Consider the following 25322-nt stretch of genomic DNA (forward strand, 5'->3'; position numbering starts at 1 on the left):
AAGCTGAGATCTCATTTTTAACGCTATTAACCAGCTGTGTCTTGGGCTTTTGCCTTGTTAGATGTTTTTTTCAATCACATTATTTTGTTCAACTGCTAAATAAACAGCATGGGATTAAATGTATTAGTGTAATTTATCTTCATTCCTTCCTAATTTACACTTCAAATAAATTAATAAGAATGATCTAATTAGCACTGTACAATAGCACTACCAATGCCAGAGATCTCTCAGGGGGATGAGGCCAGGAACACCCCTCAGTGACCCACACCTGCTTTTCTCATAATTTGCCTTTGATGGCCTTCTCCAGCTCGGCCTGCAAACAAAGGTCCGGATTGATACAGCCCAGTGTGGTATAATGCTTGTTTAGTGCCAGAGATGTATTCAAATTGTTTGGTCAGAAGTCAACATTCAATAATTTTTAGCAACTATTATGCCAGCTTCTCCACTAGTTGATGGGGGAGAAATCCCTCTTTGCCCTGTTCTCATTTTCTTACTTCTATGTATGTTTATTTTTCTAAAGGATTACATTCAGTCAGGTTGGCCCTTAGATGTCATTCCTGCATGGCATGACAGCTCAGAAAATATCTGCTGCTGTTTAAAAACTAGCAGCACTAAGGGGCAAATTTTGGTGTACGTGACACGTAACTGCTCTTCTCCAAAACATTTATATTGCATCAGTGTGACAAATGGTTGTGAAGTGTGAGTCCCTTGTCAAGTATATGAACACTAGCCCATTTGAAGTCAGTGAGTTATGCCATCATATAATATGTAAGAGACAGGAAAAGTCAGGCCTTGGTTTCTATTTAAGACTGAATACATGCTGTACAAAAGATTTTCAGAAGGATCAATTTGGCTGTAAACCAATGTTATAGATGTGGATAACGTCTGGAGTGAGAAAGATTTTCACCTGAAGTTTATTTGAGACAAAAAAAGATGAAAAAAATCAAACCAGCACCTATAAATATTTGTATAATACACAGGCTCTGTGACAGGATCCAATTCACTGGTTTCCTTTGTACACAAGAACAATAAAGTCTCAAATAAATGCTTTAAAGGAGTACATTAAAAAGTCTTAAAACAAGAAAATGCATCCTTTTAAAACCTTCTCATTAAACAGACAGGCTGATGAGGATACTGAGGCTACTTGTACATATAAGATTCCCTGGGAAACAACCCCTTCTGTAGGCAACATGTTCAAAAGTTAGATCTAAACCATAGAAATACCAACTCCATAGGACACATTTCATTCTGTTAAAGTGTCTGGAATCAGATTACTTAGTCCTCACAATCATCAAGCTTCACAGAATAAGACTAGGTAACTGAGATTATATTTTAAGCTTCTCATGTGCTGCCAAGAGACTTCAGAAGTGTTCCTTTCTGAAGTGTTCTTAAATATCTGTAAAAATGCTATTTGAGACCACCCAGAATTAATGTGGGCTCAAAACTACTAATAATGATGTTCCAGATGTTTGCGGTGAGTTGCTCAGCAGGAAAATTAATAAAGCCATACTTACACAAACAAGCTTGCTTTAAAATACTTGTCTGGATCTGTCCTAAACCCATAAAAATCAGGAAATTCTGTACTCCCTGTCTCCTTAAAGTGGTGGTCCCCAACAAACCATGTTAAGCTTCCAAATTTATCATGCATTCTTATAATCAAATGTAGTGGCAGAGCCCTCCCCTCCCCCGGGGGGATGGGGCTGCCGCCAGCCTGGCTGAGAGGTGAAGCCAGAGACAAAAGAAACGAAAGGAGCCCCATTAGAAGGTAAAAATGAATGAGCAATCGCTGGACACAGCGCGTGCAGAGTTCGTGGACAGTACATGCAGCCTATCACGTTATTGTATAGCACGTGTTACAACCAATCACATTGTTGCAAGGTGCGTGGACAGGGCAGCTTTGGTATAAAGCTAGCCCGGTCCGACAATAAAGTGAACTCTGTGAACATCACATTGGTGTGTCAGGTTCCGTCTCTCGCATGGAAAAAGCAACAATCAAACCTTTTGAACTGGAAACAATCAATACACCAATCAATAACAAAGGTATGTATGGCTACAGTCACTCAAGCTCCACCTAAATGTAGAAAATAGTATAAAATACCCTAACAATAGAGGAAGAGTAGGGGGAAGACATCATCAATGAGAGGTCAAGGGAACAGCATAATAGGACTTCTGGGCCCAGTCAACAGGCTGTGCCTCTCTTCCCTACCCTCAGGAGGATGCTCTTGGGTGAGATTTGCGCATTTAGTTATACTGAGTTTTACCCCAGACACTTGGACTTCAAGCTTGTATTTGTAATCACATTAATGATGCTATATAGTCATCTTAGAATTTATATATATATGGTACAAATACTTATTTCTTGCAACTAACATTTGCTTTACAACTAAAGTGTGTTTTTTGCAGACAGGGTATTTATCAATGGCATCTAAAATAACTTGCACCTGTTGCTTTAATAAACCTCATTATTTGTGGTTCTAGTCGTGAGAATTTGTCATTGAATGTACTCAGACTTATAGTATATACTATACAGCTTGTGAATCTGTGCCAGCATGTATGCCACATCAGCCGTTGAGCACAATTGGACTTATAGTGCCAACTTGAGGTTGTAATTGAGCATCACTCAGGGGTTCAGCCCAGCCGCACCTAAGCTATCCCAGTGATTAGCTAGATTGCAAAGGGGCTTAACTTCTGCTAATTAGTCTTCTTAACACAATAGTCTGTAAGGGCTTGAAGGGGTCAGAAGAACCTGGCCCATGGTTCCTGAAGAACTGGAAGATGTGGAGAACTCACAAGTGTTTGGGCCAAGTTTCTGTTAAAGCGTGGAGGCTTTTGTGGTGGATGTACTCAACCCACCCCCCCAGCCAAACCAGCAGCAGTTTGGTCCAGGCTCCAAAGGAGGTAAAGGCCTGAGCTGTGGCCAGGCCAAGAACTCCTTTTAGGAAATCCACAAGGAAGCAGAATGGCACACTAAACACCAAAAAGTTGTGGGTGCAGGGAGGCTCATGCATAGCTTTCCCACTGTATGCAATTTAACTGCAAGTCAACCACTTTATTCTATAAATATAACAGCCTGAGTGAGCCTAATTTGAGCAGTCTCTGCTAAATAAATGATGGGTTTACTACTCACAGGTCAGTGGATGAGCTCAATTTAAATTTCATATCAATCATTTAGCTTAAGTAAATGCATAGTAAATATAATGAATCATCCAGAATTATAAGGTTGTGTGATTTTTTATTTTTTTTTTAATATTCTTTCTGCTTCATGTTACTTAGTTAGCTGAATTTGCTGAAATCTTAAGCTGTAAAATTCTGCTCATATTTACCAAAATGGCTACAGACTACACTGAACGTCTGCGAGATAAGGTTGAGTTCACACTTTGCTGAGAAGAATGGAATTGACTGAGTAGAAAATAATGACTTCAAGGCTAATGTGAAGACATTACAGACATCTGCCTGTTTTACAGACATCTGGGGCCTGTTTTGCACTTTGCTGAGAAGAAAAGGATTTATTCAGACAAAACAGCACCTTCAAGGCTATAGACTATGAACAATATCTACAGCTAAACAAAAAGACCCATCTGAGATCAGTGAAAAAGATCTAATGAGAAGTGAGAAGACCCCAGACTCAAATATTGCTATCAGACTGAATCATGGTATGAATGGTCTTAAAAGATATAATAATCTATGGTTCTTTATGCTTGGCTGGACCTCTGTGCAGGTACTCAGCTTGAGCCAGCTCTCCTGCTATTCTACTCCTTTTTTTTTTTTTTTTTTTTAATGCAAATTCTGTTGCCTGAAAGTTTGCTCCGCAAGCAGTTATCAGGCCTCGCCTGAAAGTTTACCTCGAATACAGACTCTGGAGCAAATGGTTATCAGGCCCCTGGAGACAAGTCACCTGAAAGTTTACTCCGTGAATGGTTATCAGGACCCTGGGGAGAAGGTAAGCAGCATTCGGCTCGGCATATTTCCTCCATGCAGGAAGTAATAGAGTGAACCTGTCACCAAACTCTCTTTAAGTCGCACTTTTCTTTGAGTGATCTAAACATCGTTCTGTGGTAAGCAGAACCCTAAATCACTCCCTTGCAACAGCTTTTCAGTGCAGAGTGGGATAACTTGAAATGAGAAGCCAGCTAATGTCACCACTGTGGGACACTGCTATTTTGCAAGAGAGAAGCAAAGGGAAGTTGCTGCAAGGCCTAGAGTCTGAATATAGCTCTTTGAAAGAAGCAAGGAACTGCCCCTGTGTGGAGTCACTGTTCAGAGATGGGAATAGCTAGCAAAGATATGCACAGGGAATTGAAATCTCCTGAGAATGAACAGGAATAGAATGAGATAAATGAGATGCTAGGACTTTTGCTGTTGTTACCATGAGTGATGGCAGAAGTGGCACCAACCACTCTTTGCAGTGGTACTCCCAGTCCTGTGCTGGTCCACATATCTGTGGGAAGTAGCTCGCATACCAGTAATAATTGGAACCCCTTGCTAAACAAACTTGGTTAAAAGTGGGTCATTGTCACTGCTGTCCTTGTTTACCAGGAGTGTTTTTTCTTGCTAAGAGGGAGACCAGGCAATATGGAGTAGGAAAAAAATTAAGTCAGGTAGCAGAGACTTTTTTGGGGACAACTAGATAGTAAGAGGAGCTGGAAAATGATAAGATGGACAGAGGAATTATATACAAAGCAGGCTTTTCCTCACAGTCTAAGTCAGATGTACTTTCAATACTACTTTTCTGTATAAGTACATACTGCTGGAATAATGCAGAATTGTGAATTTTGGACTAGATGCAACAGTAAGGCTTTTCCAAGGGTTTCCCCTAAGGATTAAGGAACTTCAGGTGAAAATCTTTCTCACTCCAGACGTTATCCACATCTATAACATTGGTTTACAGCCAAATTGATCCTTCTGAAAATCTTTTGTACAGCATGTATTCAGTCTTAAATAGAAACCAAGGCCTGACTTTTCCTGTCTCTTACATATTATATGATGGCATAACTCACTGACTTCAAATGGGCTAGTGTTCATATACTTGACAAGGGACTCACACTTCACAACCATTTGTCACACTGATGCAATATAAATGTTTTGGAGAAGAGCAGTTACGTGTCACGTACACCAAAATTTGCCCCTTAGTGCTGCTAGTTTTTAAACAGCAGCAGATATTTTCTGAGCTGTCATGCCATGCAGGAATGACATCTAAGGGCCAACCTGACTGAATGTAATCCTTTAGAAAAATAAACATACATAGAAGTAAGAAAATGAGAACAGGGCAAAGAGGGATTTCTCCCCCATCAACTAGTGGAGAAGCTGGCATAATAGTTGCTAAAAATTATTGAATGTTGACTTCTGACCAAACAATTTGAATACATCTCTGGCACTAAACAAGCATTATACCACACTGGGCTGTATCAATCCGGACCTTTGTTTGCAGGCCGAGCTGGAGAAGGCCATCAAAGGCAAATTATGAGAAAAGCAGGTGTGGGTCACTGAGGGGTGTTCCTGGCCTCATCCCCCTGAGAGATCTCTGGCATTGGTAGTGCTATTGTACAGTGCTAATTAGATCATTCTTATTAATTTATTTGAAGTGTAAATTAGGAAGGAATGAAGATAAATTACACTAATACATTTAATCCCATGCTGTTTATTTAGCAGTTGAACAAAATAATGTGATTGAAAAAAACATCTAACAAGGCAAAAGCCCAAGACACAGCTGGTTAATAGCGTTAAAAATGAGATCTCAGCTTGTACTGTGGGCACATACAGATTGTTTCCATTTAAAACGGTTGCCAAGATAGCTGTACTGGCAAACTCTGCAAGTGTAGATGAAGCTGATACTAACAAAACAAACAAACAAACAAACAAGATATTTTCAGTTCCTGAATGAAATAACCTGCACTAGTAATGTAATGGAATGTAAAGTAAATGGAATATTTTGCTGGTACAGCTCTGTCAGTGATAGAACTCCTGCTGGTGTTGCTGGGAAGATCTGGAAGATGTTTTAGCTACATAGGTATGCCTGCAAAACTTGTGTCAATAAAGCCATACTATGCTGGTGGATTGTGTTCCATTATAGTTTGATGGAATTATGATGCACTGAGCACCAGTGTCTACCAAAGCTGTATGCTTCTGGGAGTCTGTTGTACCAGGCCATCGAATATGCACAGTCCAATAAACTCTGTTGTCCCTTTCCTGCCCCACTTGAGGAAGCTGTAGACTGCAATGAGATCACCCCTCAGCCTTCTCTTCTCCAAGCTGAAAAAAACAAGTGACCTCAGCCGCTCCTCATAAGTCTTGCCTTCAAGACCTTTCACCATCTTGTTCGCCCTCCTCTGGATACACTCTAATAGTTTGATGTCCTTCTTATATTGAGGTGCCAAAAACTGCACACAGTATTCAAGGTGAGGCCGCACCAGTGCAGTGTAGAGTGGGACAATCACCTCCCTTGACTGTGCTTGATGCACTCCAGGACATGGTTTGCCCTTTTGGCTGCCAGGGTACACTGTTAAATCATATTCAACTTCCCACCAGCCCAAACTCCCTGATCTGTTTCCACAGGGCTATTCTCCAGCCTCCAGTCCTCCAATTTGTACATATACTCAGGATTACCCTATCCCAGGAAAAGAATCTGGCACTTGCTCTCATTAAATTTCATAAGAATGATGATGGTTCAAAGGATAGCATGAGAAGAGAGAGAGCTTGGACAATTAGCTGCCTTTTATAGATTATTCTTCTAAGAAGTTAAAGCAACATCAGGTTTACTCAGTGCTACTTGGACAACTTAAAAAATAATTGACTTTTTTTTTCTCTTCATTTAGTCTTCCTTCCTGTTACATTTATCTTAAGTTAATTAGATGAGAATACTACATTCTGCCTTTTGTCCATTTACATTACAAGAAACAGACCCGTCACTGATTGTGAAAGTCCCTAGAGAAATATCAGGGGAAGGAGACGTGGATGTTTGTTTCAAACTCTGGAATAAAATTCCTTGCAGCCACTAGATCTTTGTAGAGAAATTATTAGAAGTTTGTCATTCAGGAATTAAAGAATTTTAAATTGAAATTGGTTAAAAAAGCTTTTCATTATTTTAAAAGTAACACTTTGCATATGCTGTATGTGAACAGTCACACCCACTCCCTTTAATTGTGTAAATGTTTATAAAAACATATTTCAAAAGCAATGTTTGAGCAGTGGTTTATCCCCTGAAAATGAAGGATAAACAGTGCAATAATTAGGTCTTCTTAATTAAGTTCAAGATAAAGAAGTATACCTGTGGTTAAAATTTCTGTAGCTTATTTTGCCTTGCATTTGATAATTATAGAATCATAGAATCATTTTGGTTGGAAGAGACCCTCAGGATAATCGAGTGCAAACATAACCTAACTCTAGCAGTAAACCATGTCCTTAAGAACCTTGTCTATACACATTTTAAACATCTCCAAGGAAGGTGACTCCACCATTTCCCTGGGCAGACTGTTCCAATGCCTGACAACCCTTTCCGTGAAAAAATTTTTCCTAATATCCAATCTAACCCTCCCCTGGTGCAACTTGAGGCCATTTCCCTTTGTCCTGTCACTTGCTACTTGGGAGAAGAGACCAACACCCTCCATGCTACAACCTCCTTTCAGGTGGTTGTAGACAGCAATAAGGTCTACCCTCAGCCACCTTTTCTCCAGGCTAAACAGCCCCAGTTCCTTCAACCACTCCTCATAAGACTTGTGCTCCAGGCCCCTCACCAGCTTCATCACACTCCTCTGCACTCTCTAGTACCTCAATGTCTTTGTTATTATGAGGGGAACAAAACTGAACACAGTAATCAAGGTGGGGCCTCACCAGCGCCGAGTACAGCGGCATGATCACTTCTCTAGTCCTGCTGGCCATACTATTTCTGATACAAGCCAGGATGCTATTGGCCTTCTTGGCCACCTGGGCACACTGCTGGACCCCCCAGGTCCTTTTCTGCTGGGCAGCTTTCCAGCCACTCTTCCGAGCCTGTAGCGCTGCCTGGGGTTGTTTTGACCCAACTGCATGACCCAGCACTTGGCCTTCTTGGACCTAGAAAATTGGCCTCGGTCCATCGATCCAGCCTGTCCAGATCCCTCTGTAGAGCCTTCCTACCATCAAGCAGATCAACACTCCCACCTCCCTTGGTGTCATCTGCAAACTTTCTGAGGGTGCACTCAATCCCCTCATCCAGATCATTGATAAAGAGATTAAACAGAACTGGCCCCAATACTGAGCCCTAGGGAACACCACTTGTGCCAGGGCACTGTTGTATTTTAACCCAAGTTAGCAATATAACCATGACAGCTGCTCATTCACTCCCCCCCTCCCACCCCCACAATAGGGGAGAGAATCCTAGGGTAAGGGAGAAACTTGTGGACTGAGATAAACACAGTTTCATAAAATAACAAAATAACACTAACATACTACTACTACTACTATATATAAAATGGAAATAAAATATAAAATAAAAGACACTCAATGCAATTCCTCATGAACTCTGTCCGCACCCAGCAACCAGTCCCAGGAAGCAGCACCCTGGTCCCTAACAGCTGATCCCGGAGAGAGAAAAGAGAGAAAAAGGCAGAAAAGGCTCAGAGGCCTATTGCAAAATGGCAGGATGGCAAAAGGCCAAACTAAAGAACGTCCCAAACAGAACTCCACTGAACAGGTCTCCATCCGGACTCTGTCTCAACTCCAAACCTAGCCAAAAGATCCTGACTCTCCTTAAATATGAAGCATGATGCTAATGGTATGCACAATATTCTCATTGATCAGTCTAGATGTCAGTCAAGGTCTTCCCCATCCATGCCCCCCTTCCTAGCTGCCTCACACCTGTGGGCAGAGAGCTCAGAGACCTTGGCTCCCAGACAACAACAATTAAAAACATTAACTCTGTCCTGGGATGTTATCTTCTTGTTCTCAAACTAAATTCAGACCAATGACCGTGCTAACAAAGAGCATGCCAGTCCAAGCCAGGAGCAGCCAGTTTCTCCATGAGAGTGCTGTGGGACCCTGTCAGTGTTTAGCCCCATCTCCACTCCAGCCAGCCAGCAACCAAAACCACATGCTGCTCGGTCATCCTTCCCCGCCCTCAGTGGGATGGGGAGGAAAATCAGGAAACAAAAGGCAAGATTCATGGGTTGGGATAAGAGCAGCTTAACAGAAGATCAAAAAAACAAAACAAAAATGACAAACAACAAATAATAACAATAATGAAAGATGGTACTAAGAGAGGGATACACAGTGCAATTTCTCACCACGTGGTAATCCTGGTGCGCAGGTCACTTTTCCATGCAAATTATTCCTCTAAGCAGTGATCGGGAACTCCTACTGCAACTTGCGCGAAACCTCCCCCCTCCCCTGTCCCAGACAGCAGGTCACACTCTAAACACAATAGCACCGAAACTGCACAGTCCAGAGAACCACGAGCATCCTGGACTGCCGTGCTCCCCGGCAGCCAGAAAAGAGAGACTCCCCCCTGGTCAGCCTCCCTTTTAAAACAGAGCATGACCTTATAGGATATTTAATATCCTTTGGCTATTTTTGGGTCAGCTGTTCTGGCTGTGTTATCCCTGCAGTTACCTGTGAATATTAACCCCTTCTTGGCTGACCCAGCACAGACCAAATCACAAGATCTATCCTGGTTGGGTCTTATGATTGTCAGGAGCGGTGACCAGTGAAGTTGTAAAACTCAGAAGTGGGGGCTTAGAGAAGAAAAAAATCCCAACCATTTTTGTTTGCAGTTTAAGATAATAATGGAAAGTGCTTAAACCTCAAGAAAGGATTTATTAAGAAGGATGACTAGTGTAAACCAATATTATATTTATGTCAGACTTGACTTTTTTCTTGAACAGTTCTTTTCTGTGGTGGTTTATGTGTATGATAGAAGGTTGCAAATGAATTTGATTTTTTTCAGACAACTCTTTAAAAACTGAGGTTTAGTCAAGTATATAACATATCATAAGGTGTTTTTCTTATATTTGTTCAGCTTGTAAGCGCCATTTTGAGAAGTACCTTGGGGATCGTGATGTTTTGTATGAAGTGGAAGGAGCAGGACACTGGTTCAGGAGAACACCTATTAACATGGTATTGCAAAAGGAAAAGCTCAAAATTGCAGATATCGATGCTTTGTTTTGTTGTTTCCTGGCACTTTGTAAAAGTTGTACTGTAGAATGTTTGCTCAACAGTGTCTTCTGTGAACATTGCCCATGGAAACTAGTAGAAAGATTTTATTTGCTTGGAGATCTGCGAGATCATATTTGGAATGGCTAATTGTCATATTGTCACCGTTTGATTGCAGGATGACAATAAACCATGGCAGATGCCTTGTTAACCCCCTCTCCCCTCAGCCCCCCCTTCCCACTAAGAGAGCGCGATAGGAGGAAAACGAGAGACAGACTTGCAAGTTGGAAAAAGTTAAAAATGTTTTACTAATGCTACTAATAAAATAGAGAAAATAATACAAAATATACAAAACCAATCTTGAATTTTCCCAGTAGCTCAGCACTGCTCCAGCAGCTGCAGGGCAGGCACCCAGAAGTCCTGGATTGGACTCTGCAGCAAACCAGAACTGGATTCAAGGATGCAGGGTCTGTCACTAGGCCTCAGATTTCAGGGACGACTCGCAGGGTCCTCCCCAGTATGCCAGCCATAGTCGAAGAGAACGAGACCCTCGTGATCTCACACTTTATATGAAGTATCACGTGGATGGGATGGAATACTTGGTTGGTCAGTTTTAGTCCCCTGTTCAGTTCGCTCCTCCTTGCTTACGGGACGTGCATTCTTATCAGTGACCTTGCATACATTGCTATGTCTACCAAAACATGTATCTAACTTCAGAAAGTGCAGTTACTAAGAAGAACTTAGCTGAAAGAAAAAATCACTAAATGAGAAACTGGTCTTGTTTTTAACAAACCAGGACACATATAAAGATACTATAATTTTCCTTTTCCCTATTTCCTCCTTCTTCTTAACAGCAGAGGCCTCTCAGAAAGAAAATGCAGGTTTCCAAGCAGAAGATTATTTTTGGCAATCTGCAGCAGAATCTGAAGCAAATGGACAGAATGATGAGCTAGAAACACAGCTAAGTGTAGGTACACAGATTGTTTTCCATATGTTAAAATGGCTTGAGAGCTTTTAAGAGTTTTCTGTAATCATATATTGTATTTTGGCCTATTCTTCTGACTTCAGTTACCTGTTCTTTATCTTCAGTAAGTTTTTTTAACTTCTACAGAAGAATACATTTCTGAACTTATGAAGAATTTTAGCAGAATAGTATGTTATGCTTGCTTGATATTTCTGTTTCAAGTTCTCAAAGAACAGTCCTGGGTTATGCAGAGAGCTTGTACTTTCTGCATCTCTTCACTCTAAGTGGCAGTCAGTCTGGCAGAACCCATGACTTTTACCAGAATGTTAGACCTCTTTTTTGTTTTGTTACTAAAAAACAAAGTAAAAGAAATGCATTTTGACCATCTCATTATAACTGAACTGGCTCAAGTCTCCATTATAAAAGACAAATGCTTTTGTTACTTTTGGGGTGGATGTCATGCTTCCTACTAATGTAACACTGGTGACTGACCTGGGGTTAAAAAAACACTCAGGGGCCAGGGGGGTGTGTCCTCACCTTAATTACCCTGAAAGTAGAGGGTCTGTGTCACAGTTATCAGTGTCTAGTAATTTGTCTGTTTGCTAGCAGATTAGAGGAGGAGAGTATTTCAACTGGCGGTGAGATTAAACTGTCTAGAGAGGCTGTTGAACAGTACAGTCATTGCAAGAGTGGACATAATGATGAAAAGTGTTTATAGGCAAGCATATTCATATCACAGTTCAATACAATGGAAAGTGTTTAGTTTGCATTCAGGGTTATACATTGTACATGTAGAAGGACTGAAGCTTGCTTTGTATTTGAAGTCTCAACCAGATTTCAGTTACATATGGATATGTGGTCATGAATATAATTGTGTCTTTGAATATTATGAAGCTGTTCCTCTATCTCATTTGTGTTCTGATGCCACACAGAATGTGCTTGAGAATAACTTGTAGCTCCAAATACGGTGAGGATGGGTTTGTGTGTTTTAACATTGTATGTAGTATTGACATGACCATGCTCTCATAGAAGTCAGTGTTCTCCCACTTAATTTAAAATGGGAAATAATGGTTGAATCATTACTCACAGCTCTTTGTATCTAAACTTCAGATTTGAAATGTAAATCAAATGTCCCTTCTCCCAGTTGAGAAAATTCACATTTCCCAAAGCAAAACTGGCAGCAAAGCAGTCATGTTTTTAGTCTCTAAATGACCAGAAGCAACAACTCAGTTGTCTTTAATTTGTAACAGTGTCTTGAGCATCATCACTGAGTTTTAGATTCAGATTCCAATAATGATCACATCAGCAAAACGATTTAAAAAAATGCACATTTTGATTGCAGAGCTATATGGAAATTTTTGGAGAAAATAGTAGAGGAATATTAGTAGTTCTTAAGATTTTTGTGGCTGTGAGTTAAGAACTAAAGCCCTGTCTCATGACTTCTTCAAGAAGAGGAAGATGATAGATACCAAAGTGCTCCAACTCATCATAGCTTGGTAGAACAGCTAGAAGCTTTCTCCTTGGCACCTGCACTATCTGTAATGAGTTCTGCAAAACTTTGAAAACTGTTGGACCACTAAGCAAAATAAAACACCCCACTTTCCCCCAAACCAGAAAAAAACATTCCTCAAATTATATTTTAATGTTTCACTCAGTGCTCCCTATTTAATGTGTTTTGATGCTGGAATGATTTACCATTAGTCTACAAATTATTATATATATAAAACTTACTTGAAAATATTTCATGCAGCAAAATCTAGATATGGCCAGTTGTTGCTGTCCTTCTTGGGCAGTACTGGAAGTGAGGCTGGAAAGGCAGAAGAACACATGGATTAAGGTTATTACTAGTTCTAGATTACTTACAGTAGCTAAGAAAAAGCAATGTGTATACTTCTATTTTAATCTATATAGCTTGCACCCACTTCAGAATATCAAGTGCTTGAGTCCTCAGATATCTTGCAGAAAGAATGGAGATACTGGGGTGGTAGGGAAGAAGAAGAGCCAAAACAGCTCTAAAGAGAGGGAGCTCTGACATAAGCAGCCTTTTGTGCTGATTGTGCATGTAACCTTCACTACTGTTGAATCACTAAGTTATGTTTTTTCTTATCCTATTTTTTTAAAAGATAACCCATGGGTTGCCATATTTCATTGCATGCTACTAAAAATATTATAAAATAGAATAAAAACATAAAAATAAAACTGTCCTGTTCATTTTGTCAGCTACTGTAGTAATGTCCCTTGGGTTCATACAGAAAGGAAAAATAAAATACTTGTACATTTAATTGAGATAAAGACAGTTTAATAGGTAAAGCAAAAGCCACGCACACAAGCAAAGCAAAATAAGGAATTAATTTACTACTTCCCATTAGCAGGCAGGTGTTGAGCCATCTCCAGGAAAGCAGGGCTCCATAATGTGTAACAATTACTTGGGAAGAAAAACGCAATAACTCTGAATGTGCCCTGCATCCTTCTTCTTCCCTCAGCTTTATATGCTGAGCATGATATCCCTTAGGTCATTTGAGGCCAGCTGTCCCAGCTGTGTCCTCTCCCAACTTCTTGTGTACCCCCAGACTACTCGTTAGAAGAAGAAAAGGCTTTATGTTAGCACTGCTCAGCAGTAACTACAATATCCTTGTGTTATCAAAATTGTTTCCAGCACAAATCCAAAACATAGCCCCATACTAGCTACTATGAAGAAAAGAAACTCTATCCCAGGCAAAACCAGCAAAAGAGATTTTTCTACCCTCAAGCAGATCAACACTCCCTCCCTGACTGGGCCTGATTATCTTTGTATTTCCTGTACTTGCCGTGTGATGGCACCCAAGATGATCTGCTCCCTAACCTTCCCCAGCACCGAGGTCAGACCGACAGTGTGGCAGATGCACTCAACCTCCCTCAGCAAAACCAGCAGCAGTTTGGTCCAGGCTCCAGAGGAGGTAAGGGCTTGAGCTGCAGCCAGGACAAGAACTCCTTCCAGAGGATCCACAAGGAAGCAGAATGGCACACTGAACACCGGTAACTTGTGGGCACAGGGAGTCTCGTGCATACTTTCCCTACTGTATGCAATTTGACTACGAGTCAACCACTTCATTCTATAAATATGACAGCCTGGATGAGCCCACCTTGAGCTCTCCTGGCTAAATAAGTGAGCTGTATGGCAATGGTTTTACTACTCACAGGTCAGTGGATGAGCTCAGTTCAACTTCAATACCAATCATTTAGCTTAAGTAGATGCACACCAAATGTAATGAATTATTTAGAGATATAAGGTTGTATGACTTTTAATATACTCTTTGATTCATGTTACTTGGTAAGCTAGATTTGCTAAAATTTTAATCTGTAAGGTCCTGCTCGTATTTACCAAAAGCAACTGCAGACTACACTCAATGCGTGCAAGATAAAGTCTAGCTTGCATTTTGCTGGGAAGGATGGAACTGACTGGGAAAACAACCATCCAAGGCTAACACAGAGACATTAGACATCTGCAAAGAGGGGCCTATTTTGCACTTCGCTGAGAAGAAAGGATTTATACAGACAAAACGGCACCTTCAAGGAGATGGACCAAAAACAATGTCTACAACTGAACAAAACAAAGCTCCACGTGGAATCAGAGAAAAGAGGTCCAATGAGGAGCAAAAAGACCTAAAAGTAAAGTATTGTTATTGGATTGAATCACGGTATGAGTGGTCTGTAAAGATATAAAAGTTTATGGGTTTGTATGCTTGGGCGGACCTCTGTGCAGGCATCCAGCTCAAGCCAGCCCTCCTGCTATTCTACTCCATTAAAATTAATTTTTTTTTTTCCTCAGAATTTTGTTTCCTGAAAGTCTGCTCTGCATACGTTTACAGGCCTCTCCTGAAAGTTTGCCACTGGAGCTTTAAAAATAGGCTTCAGAGCAAATGGCCATCAAGGAGGGAATGCCTGAAAGTTTGCTTTTGCAAATGGCTACAGGTCTCCCCTGAAAGTTTGCCTTTGGAGCTCTAAATACAAACTCCGGAGCAAAGGGTTATCAAGGAGAGAAGAAAAGTTTGCACTGCGACAGATACAGGCCTTGCCTGAAAGTTTGCCTCTGGAGCTCCAGGACACAGACTCCAGAGTGAACAGTTATCAGGAAGGGAAGACACGCAAAGGTTTGCTTCATGAACAGAGACAGGCACCTGGAGACAAGGTAAGCAGCATTTGGCTTGGCATATCTCCCTCATGCAGGAAATAATAGAGTAAACCCACCACCAAAGTCTTTTAAGTCGTGCTTCTCTTTAAGAAATGTAAACATTGTTCTGCAGCAAGCAGAACCCTAAATTACTCCCCCGTGACAGAGAGGCCTGTAGTTCCCCAGATCCTCCTTCTGGCCCTTCTTGTAGATAGGTGTCACATTTGCTAACCTCCAGTCAACTGGGACCTCCCTGTTTAGCCAGGATGATACAGGAAATTGGCAATTAACTAATTAACACTTAAAGAACTAACCCTACCCCACATCACTAAAGAGCCAACAGAGAGCTAACCCTTTAACCCACATAGCCTTGCTTAGCTTTGTGTAACTTATTGTACGAGAAACAGAACTTCACCGATGCCTTGCAAAGATAATAATCCTTGGGTGCATCCTTGGGTGAACTAGACTACGGAAACTTGGGCACAGGACAGGAGATACACCAGTTTTAACCAACTCGGCAGTCTGAGACCTAACCAACTCATCACACTGGACCAAAGGTGACCGTGTACAGAGAAAGAGGACCCGGGTTCACGATCACTGTGCAGCTGCAACCAGGAGGAGCTGGAGGTGGAGACTATGGAAATGGTCCCCCAGAACTCACTGTAATAAGAACCGCCTTCTTGGGGACAGGTTATGAATATGTATAGGTGTTCCTAAAACTTTCATGAATATGTAACACTTTACTGCATTTAACCGAGCTCACAGCTACTGTAATTTTACACACATATTAGGTGAAATGATTCCCCCATGTGTCCGGCGTTGTAAATAAATAGGTAAAATACATGCCTTCTTTACAATCTCAAGGGTTTTAAGGTCATTTCCGCGCCTCATTTTGGCGAGCCAGGAAGGAGGGCGTTCTGCTTTCCTGCTTGAACAGCTGAGGAGGATGTCTTAGGCACGCCCCGAAGTTTTTTTTTTCGGCAAGATTTCCATCTCCGTTGTTCATTGCAGGAGCAGATAAAAGACCTCCGGCCACGATGTTATAGTTGAGCTAACTTTTGTGAACTGTATCCAGGGTTCTTCTGTGTTTGGTTTTGTGGATTGTGTCCAGGATGCTGTATCCAAGGTTTTACCTTACTTTGAAGTTTTTCGGGCTGTATCCAAGTAGATGTGCATTCCAGCATGATCTTATATAACCATACCCTATTCTTAAAATTGACATAGATTTATAACATATTCTTTTAAAACAGGTAACTTAGAAATAACTGATAAACATGCGAATGTTACTTAGCATCGCTTAGACAGATAGTTTGTGTTAGAATAGGTGTGGAATATGCTAATGGTTGTCAACAATTGTAATGAATATGTATGTGACCAAATTGTATAAATATGGTGTAGTCTGAACCAGTTGTTAGAAACCAGCTTTGGGTGCAAACCCCTGGTTTCCCAGCGCTGAAATAAAAGCACCGCATATAACTACGTCTGTGGTTATGTGTCTTGTTTGCTAACATTTTTGGCGACCCAGATGGCACCTCGCGAGCACTGCTGAGGCGGATCGCGTCTTGATCCTGCGCCAGCTAGCACCGAGGTATTCTTGGGGAGCGCATCGGACGCGACCGACCCTCCGCTGCTCTCGACGGACCTCTGATTGGTAAGAAGGTGCTTTTATTACTTGGGTACCCAATATTTGGTTTGGTAGCCTGCCGGTCAGACGCGGCGAAAGCCACGCTCGGTTGGGCAGGGAGCTCCCGAGGTAAAGCCTAGGCGCCGTCCGTTAGACAAAGTGAAACCTTTGCAGGCACGGCATTTGGTTTGGTTTGGTTTGTGTATTTGTGTTGATAATATGTCTGATTCAAATGAATCACCGTTGAATTGTTTACTGAAGCATTGGAAGGAGCCTGGGTTTGGACAGTCTATGCATAAAAAGAACTTAATCGAATATTGTACCCATTGGTGGCCCTAGTATAAACTACCTAATGAAGTTCAGTGGCCACCGGAGGGCACTCTGAATCATGAAATTATTGTTGAGCTAATGGGGTTTTGTCAACGGGAACGAAAATGGGATGAGGTACAATATGTTGTCGCCAAGCAGCGATCCCCCCAGCCAGCTTCTCCCAAAATATATACTGAGCATGACATCATATGGTATTGAATATCTCTTTGGCCAGTTGCCATGATCTAATAAACGGACTAGAGTTGGACCAAGGGTTGGACTCGATGATCTCTGAGGTCTTTTCCAGCCCAGTCGATTCTGTGATTCTTTGATTCTGTCTCCACTGCAGCCTAGTCTTGCTACTTATGCTAAGGCTTTCAGAACAGGCTCTGCTCGTACAACTGCTCTGTAGACCCATGTCCTTTGTCCTTAAGGCGTTCCCCAACAATTCCCCCTCTCTCCTTTTGTACGAGCAGAGCTTGCCCTGCCATACGTTCAAGCATTTTCCTAATGCAGGATAGAGCACAGCTGAAACATAACAGTCCAAAAACTACTATAATTAAGATAAGCAACATACTTTGCAAAAAGCTCTTAAACCACCCTTTCAGCCCCAACCAGTTTGTCAAACTTTCTAGGCCGAAAAACCCCATATCCTTTTGAATCTTTTGGGAGTGGTCCATAAATTGTTGAATTTCCTTATGTATCGAACTCGATTTATCTTCTAGGTCCATACAGCAGAGACCATAAAATTCTTCACACCCATGTCCGTGGGCTAGAAGCAAAAAATCAATGGCCATGCGATTTTGCAGCACAGCATGCTGTACCGCGCTCATGCTATCTGCTAGATCTGATAATACCCTGCTGGTGAGATTGGCCTGTTTTACAATCCAACAAGAAAGTCTCTCTATGTTTCTATGGGCTCAGGCTGTAGCAACACCTGGAGTAAAGAGGGATGCATAAATCACTTCCCATTTGTTCCAAAGCTGGACATTATCATCACAGGTGTTGTCAAGGGTTTGGGTTAATTCTCTCTTTCACCTCACTGGATTTGATTTGTTTGGGTGATGATGTGGTAAAGCAAGACTAAGCTGGCCAATCCTGTAGGGTCCTCCTATTACTCGGGCTGGGATACCATTCCAGGCACGATTGCCACAAATAAGAAACCACCCCGCAGGTAGACATTTAGGGAAATGGGAGACACCGGCTGGGTGACTCTTATTGTTCAGAACCTTCTGACACCACCGGTTCTCCCATTGTCTCATTACCTATTGGGGAGACTGGAGTCAACGTAAGATTGCAGTGCCAACCTCCAGTTACTGTGCAGCTGTTTTTTGAGCTGTTAAGGAAAGTACAGTAGGAAGCGTTTAAGGAGTCTACTAGTTCAATTTCCTGTGGCTTAGGACCATCAGGAAGCTTCTGCCAGTCTGCAGGTTGGTTGAGAAAGTCTTGGAACCTATTCTTATTTAGGGGGGCACGTTTGTATTTCTGCTGATGCTCAGAGAGTGACTGGCTAAAAAGGCCATAGGAACTGTCATTCAATGGTACACCAACTAAGCAAGTAACAAAAGGCGCACTTGGCGTCGCTAAGCTTGCACAGAAGGTAGTGGTATTTGCAGCCCTCCCGAGGGTTACCCATACATTTTCCCGAGGGTCAAAAAGCAATTTTGGTACAAAACCTGTAGCTGCACAAATACATATAGCTATGATAACAATTCGCCAACCCATTGTCGACTTATCTTTCAACGGTCACACTAAAAATGTCTCAGTTAATTCTTTTTATGCTCAGATGCTGTTGAAGAAGTGTTGTCTACTGCTGCTTTAATCCATCGGGCGGGGATCCATTGTGGTCCTGAGGGGGTAAGAACACACATATAACCTTTACCATTGAATTGTACTTCTGCAGGCCCTTCTCATTTCCCTGTAGATAAGTCTCTGTAATACACTTTCATGGCCTGTTTTTTCGTATCATTAGGAATTCCGGAGTGGCGTTTCACTGGCGGCACCTCAGAATCTCCAAATATACATAGATAGTTCATCACAAACAAGGTTTTTGATACTCTTTCCTGAATATCTCTAAGATCTTGGAATTTTTTCAAATATCTTTTTAGAGTTTGGTTAGTCCTTTCTACAATAGCTTATCCTGTCGAGGAGTGAGGGATACCTGTAGTGTGTGTGATCTCCCACATTTGGCAGAATTTTCTCACTTTTTCACTGATATAAGCTGGCCCATTGTCTGTTTTTAGCTTTTGAGGGACTCCCATTACTGCAAAGCAGTTTGTTAGATGGCAGATTACATGTTCAGCTTTTTCTCCTGCTTGGGGCGTTGCCCATACTATGTATGTAGACTATATGTATCTACTGTGACATGCAAATATTTGAGTCGACCAAACTCCGGTACATGAGTAACGTCCATCTGCCGGATTCCACATGGACCTAAACCTCTGGGGTTAACTCCTATGCCCAGGCCTGGTCCATGGTGGCTGCACTTGGGACATGCTCTTACTATTCCTCTGGCTTCTTCCGTTGTGATATTGAACTGCTTTTTTAGTCCTTTAGCATTCTGATGAAAAGTACTGTGTGCTTCTCGCGCTTTAACAAAGTCATTTAGCGGTACTGTGAATGCTACTAGCTGGTCAGCTCTGTGATTTCCTTCACCTAAACCTTCCGTCCACATATGGCTCCTTATGTGGACAACTGCATATGATTGCCGTCTCTGTTGAAGTGCAGACTGAAGTTGACGAAAAAGTTCGTAAAGGTGAGGATTCTTAATTTCCTTGAGTCTGGCATCTTCTATTCTTTGAAGAACTCCAGCGACGTAGAGTGAATCAGTCACAATGTTAAGGTTCCCATCATGCCACCGAAGGACGGCCCATACCACCGCAGCCAGTTCCAACGTTTGCAGTGAGTCTCCCGGCACAGTTAGAAGGATGTGGTGGTGCCACGCCCCCCCGCTTAGCCAGGTGACAGCTGCACGTCACGACTTTCTTCCCGCATCTGTGAATGCTGTGATCGCATTCGGTAGGGGCGTTTCACTTCTCTTAGATGGCATAATCCAACTATTTTGGCTGATCCACTGAAGTGTTGGTGATTTAACAGAGTCTACTACAATGTCATTTGCTGTTGATAGCAGACTGATTTGAAGTTCTTCTGATTGTCGACTACACCATTCTAACATTTCTCTCTTTATAGGTAACCTAATGATTCCCGGTTCAGATCCTGTAATTTGTAAAATGCAAAATGTAAAATTTGTAAAATTCTTCCTTTCCTGATCAATTCAGCTAAATTTTCTAGCTTTTGTTGTATCGATTTCTGTGGGTGTAGTTTCGTGTACAACCATTCTAAAACACGGACCTTCTCCCCCTTCTTCTTTTTGCACTGTGTTAGTGCACCTATGAGTTGAGAGGGCCCGTTGAGAATGGTCAGATCCACAGGAACATTTGGGTCACATCGATCAACCCAACGTTGGGTGACTTGTTCTGCGATTCGTTGGAGGACTACTTCTTGCTGCGGGGACAAACGTACAGATTTAGCTGGATCAACCCTCTGCAGCAAAGGCCGTAGAGTGTCAAGGTCATCATTAGAGATTCCCACTACTGGCCTTAGCCATTGTAGGTCACCCATCAGCTTTTGGGCATCATGTAGCGTACGGATGTCAATTTTTATTTCTAACTTCTGTGGCCGAATTTGGGATTCTGATATTTGCCAACCTAGATATTTCCATGGGTCTGCTGATTGAATCTTTTCAAGAGCAATTACCAGTCCTTCCCATTCTAAGGTCTGTGATAGAAATGACCGTTGCTGCTCAGTAAAGGGATCTTCTTGGGCTACTAATATATCGTCCATATAATGGTACATCACTGCTTTGGGCCAGGCAGACCGGACTGACCGCAGCGCGTTATCTACAAAAAGTTGGCATAGTGTTGGGCTATTCTTCATTCCTTGTGGGAGCACTGTCCATTCAAATCGTTGAGTGGGTGACTCCTTGTTAATTGACGGCAAAGTAAATGCAAATCGCTATCTTTTGGGTGTAGGCGTATAGTAAAGAAACAATCTTTTAAGTCCACTATTAATAAATGCCATTGCTCAGGTAACATCGCAGGATTGGGCAGTCCCGATTGTAAAGCTCCCATGGCTTGCATTTGTGCATTCATGGCTCGCAGATTGTGTAGAAGGCGAAATTTCCCTGATTTCTTCTTAATTACAAATATAGGAGTATTCCATGGGCTTGCAGATAACTTAAGATGGCCTTGCGATAGTTGTTCCTCGACTAGCTGATGTGCTGCTTCAAGACTTTCCTTTTTCAATGGCCACTGCTCGATCCAGATCGGGGCATCCGCTAACCAGTGCAGTGGGATCGGGAAAGTCCATGTTGCAGTGACCGTTACTAAAAAGGGTTTTTGGTGGTGAGAATACCTCCTAGTTGGTCCAGGACATCACGACCAATTAGTCCATTAACTCCTTGAGGCAAGGTCATAACAGTAATGTGAGTTGATGCAGTCCTTCCATCTATGACAGCAGAAATACGGTCCCTGCTGCACAAGACGGAGGAGAGGCCTCCTACTCCTTCTACTCCTCTGGCCATGGGCAACAATGGCCAATGATGAGGCCATTGTTCTCTTGCCACGATGGTAAGGTCAGCTCCTGTGTCCAGTAGTGCCTCCAAGCTGATCTGCTCACCTCCTACACACAGTGTAACTAGGGTCACTGGTCAGCGATTCATAGCCATTGTTAACATGACTAGGCCTCCTGTTGATCCAAATCCAGCTGTCCCTCTTTCTGTCAGAGATAACGCTTCCATGTCTTCTGTCAGTTGTGGAAGAGGAACTAGCTGTGCAATTTTACTTCCAGATGGAATATGTACAGGTGGAAAAAATGTCTGTACTACTATAGATATTGTCCCTTTAAAATCCACATCGATAACTCCAGGCAGAACAAAGAGTCCTTTTATTCCACTTGATGATCGTCCAAATAGCAATGCGCCTTGCGGTTTGCCATTAATCATTATAGGTCCAAACGCGGTCGTGTTGATCTTTTGAGGCTGTTGATCTATCAGCGTGCAGTCTACTGCTGTTGCCAAGTCCAGGCCGAGGCTCCCTCTTGTGGCTGGACGCAGGGAGTGGGCAGGAATGGGTTGGAGCTGGGGTTCGGCGCTACATGGTGCTGTTGTTGCGCTGGCCCTGGCATTCCACTCAGCTGGGCGGGGGCTGCAACTGTTGTCGTCGCGCGGCGGCCCTTCGCGCTCAGCTGCCCGTTTCCCGTTCGCCGGCAGGCCGCGGTACAGTGATTGCTCATATTACAATTGTCACACCAGACTTGAGCGCGGCAGTGTTTTCGGATGTGCCCCTCTTGTCCACAGCGGAAGCATTTATTTCCCTTCTGTATCGGGGGTCGAGGCTGCCTTTCGGTTTGTTGCAAGGGTGCCAAGGCTGCAAAGGCTTGATGTTGTGCCTGTATAAGTTCCTTCCCTAACTCTCGCACCGCTTCTACTAACATGGCTTGCAGTCCTACTGGTACTCTGCTCATGCGTTCTAGCATCTGCTCTATTGTAGCATCTCCCGGCAGTGTTAGTATAATGGACTTCGTGGAAGGATTAGTGTTTTCTAAGACACACTGCCTAAGCAAAGCTGGCTTCATCCACTCTTGTACATCAGACTGATCTATGGCTGCAGTTACTCTGTCTACAAACTGTGAAAAAGTTTCCTCTCTACCTTGCTTTATTGCCATATATGATGGTGAGGGGGGGCTCGTTTTAACTGCTGCAATTGCTAGCTGCGCTGTCCGCATTGCTTCTAAACAAATTTCTGGTCCCAACTGAATTTGCGCATCTGTGGTAGCAAATCTGCCCATCCCCATTAACTGCTCAACTGTAACCCCCGAAAGGCGGTCACCTTGTTGTCGAGGCTGGTGAGAAGATACTTCACAATAATGCTGCCAATTCACCTGCCACAATAAAAGCTGCGACTGAGTCATAATCATTCTAACAATTCCTTTGATATCCTCCTGACACAAAAGAGTTCCTCCCCATATATAATTCAGTAATTGCTTTGTGGGCTCACCATGTAATCTGGACTCATTTACTGTACTCCTTAATTGAGATAACAATTTCCAGTCCAATGTGTTATGCATGCCATACAGCTCCCCGTCGTTCCCTGCCTCATACCTTACTGGGAATGCCAGACTTTCAGAAATGCTACTAGCAACATCGAATTGTTTCTCTTCTGCTGCCTGCCTCATGATCTTTTTCCAATTTATAGGGGTCATTTTGAGATGACCCATGGAAACTGGAACTGTATCTTTATTAGTACCTTCTTTTATCTTGCTTGGGGAACACCCCAGTTCTTTCTCCTCTGCCTCAGGGAATGGGGGGGCAGAAGGTTCTACAGGGCAGTTACTGGATTGTGGGGGCACTGGAGGGTGCCCTGCATTCAGCCCCTTTATATCGCGGTTCACTGGGATAGGACACCCAGTAGCAGGCACAGGAATATGATCGTTTCCAATAGACAAGTGGCCTGCTGTGGGTGTATCACCCCCTAAGCGTTCAGTGGCTACCGCTGCTAAATTCTTCTCTAATTGATATAGTTTAATATTATTGACTACTTCACACCACGGTTTCATAAGTTTTTTCACAGATTTATCCTCATCTATTACCATATTCCATAACACATCGCCTAACTTTCGCCATTCGCTGACATCAAAAAGTGAATCAGGGTTTTGAAAACACCCCTTCACCCTTCCTAATGTGACTAACCCCGAGAATTGCTTGATACAATCTACATCCCGCTTTTCTAAAAAGCGCTGTAATAAATCTAGGGCTACCTCAAGATCCATGTTGCCGGCACTTCTATGTTCCTTGATTAAGGCACCACGTCAACTTTTCTCGTTATATTAATTGCAGCCTTTCCAGCAGCCCTTGCAGACGGCGAACCCCTTTAGGACGGTCCAGGCCTTCAGGTCGACACGCCGCATCAATCAGCGTTCAGTCGATCTTGGCCCCCCTGGTCGCTGCTACCGGTGCTTTCTGCATCCGCCGCTCCGAGTGAAGACGTTCAGGGTCCCTGTTTGGGCGCCACTTGCGAGCGGCGGAGGAACAAGCTGAGACGACTCAATGTGATGTAATGGGGTTTTGTCAACGGGAACGAAAACGGCATGAGGTACAATATGTTGATCTCTTTTTCTACCTTGAACAAAAGCATGATTGGAGGAAGGGTTGCGGATTAATGTTAGTGCAGAATAACGATGAAAATAAATGTATGGGATGTACAGTGGAAAAGAAATGCATGACATGTATGGCTGTGGAAAATATCAGTGGTAATGATTTAAAGATGGATTTACTGTGTCTCGATGTCGCACCTTCTGAGGAAACGGTATCAGTTAGACCCTCTGCGCCTATGCCTTTTGCTGATAGTGATAATGATTCAAGTGATGACAAGGAGGTAGTGACCGGTGTAAAAGGTATAACGGTAACGCCAGTGTCTCACCGAACTAGAAACAGGGAATAGGAAGCTCAAAAGGGGGGTGGGTCCTCAAATGTAATAGCACCCCTGCGACAGGCAGTAGGTATGGGGGGAGAACTAGTCTATGTAAAAGTCCCATTTTCACCAGGGGAGTAGGGGTCTGTGGTAGGGGAGCTAGAAATGGTCGAGGAGGAGGTTGGGGACGTGGTTTATGGAATACCCAAGGAACTCCCCTGGGACCCTTTGTGAGACTTCTCTTAAATCAATGTGCTTCTTGTAAGCAGGAAGGACACTGGAAGAATGAATGCCCAGTCCTTAAGAATCCCGTGAGTCAGGTGTCCAATGCAGAAGGAAATGCGGTACAGACTATGGTGTTGGGGGAATACAGTAATGACAGCTGACTATATGAAGGTACGAAAGTGGAAACCCAGAACAAGGAACCCTTAGTGACAATACAAGTGGGAGATGGGGATGTAAAATTTTTAGTAGACACAGGAGCTACTACTGAATACTGAATACTGAATTCCTTACAGGGAGCGGTAGGTCATAAAGCTATAACAATTGTTGGTGCCACAGGGAAGGAGGAGGTACGGCGATTCTTACAACCCTTGGATTTGTGCTTTGGAGAAAAGGAACTAACCCACGAGTTCTTATATGTCCCAGATTGTCCAGTCTCTCTTTTAGGATGAGATCTGCTGA

This window comes from Nesoenas mayeri, assembly GCF_963082525.1.
Source record: "Nesoenas mayeri genome assembly, chromosome: W".
NCBI classification, from domain to species: Eukaryota; Metazoa; Chordata; class Aves; order Columbiformes; family Columbidae; genus Nesoenas; species Nesoenas mayeri.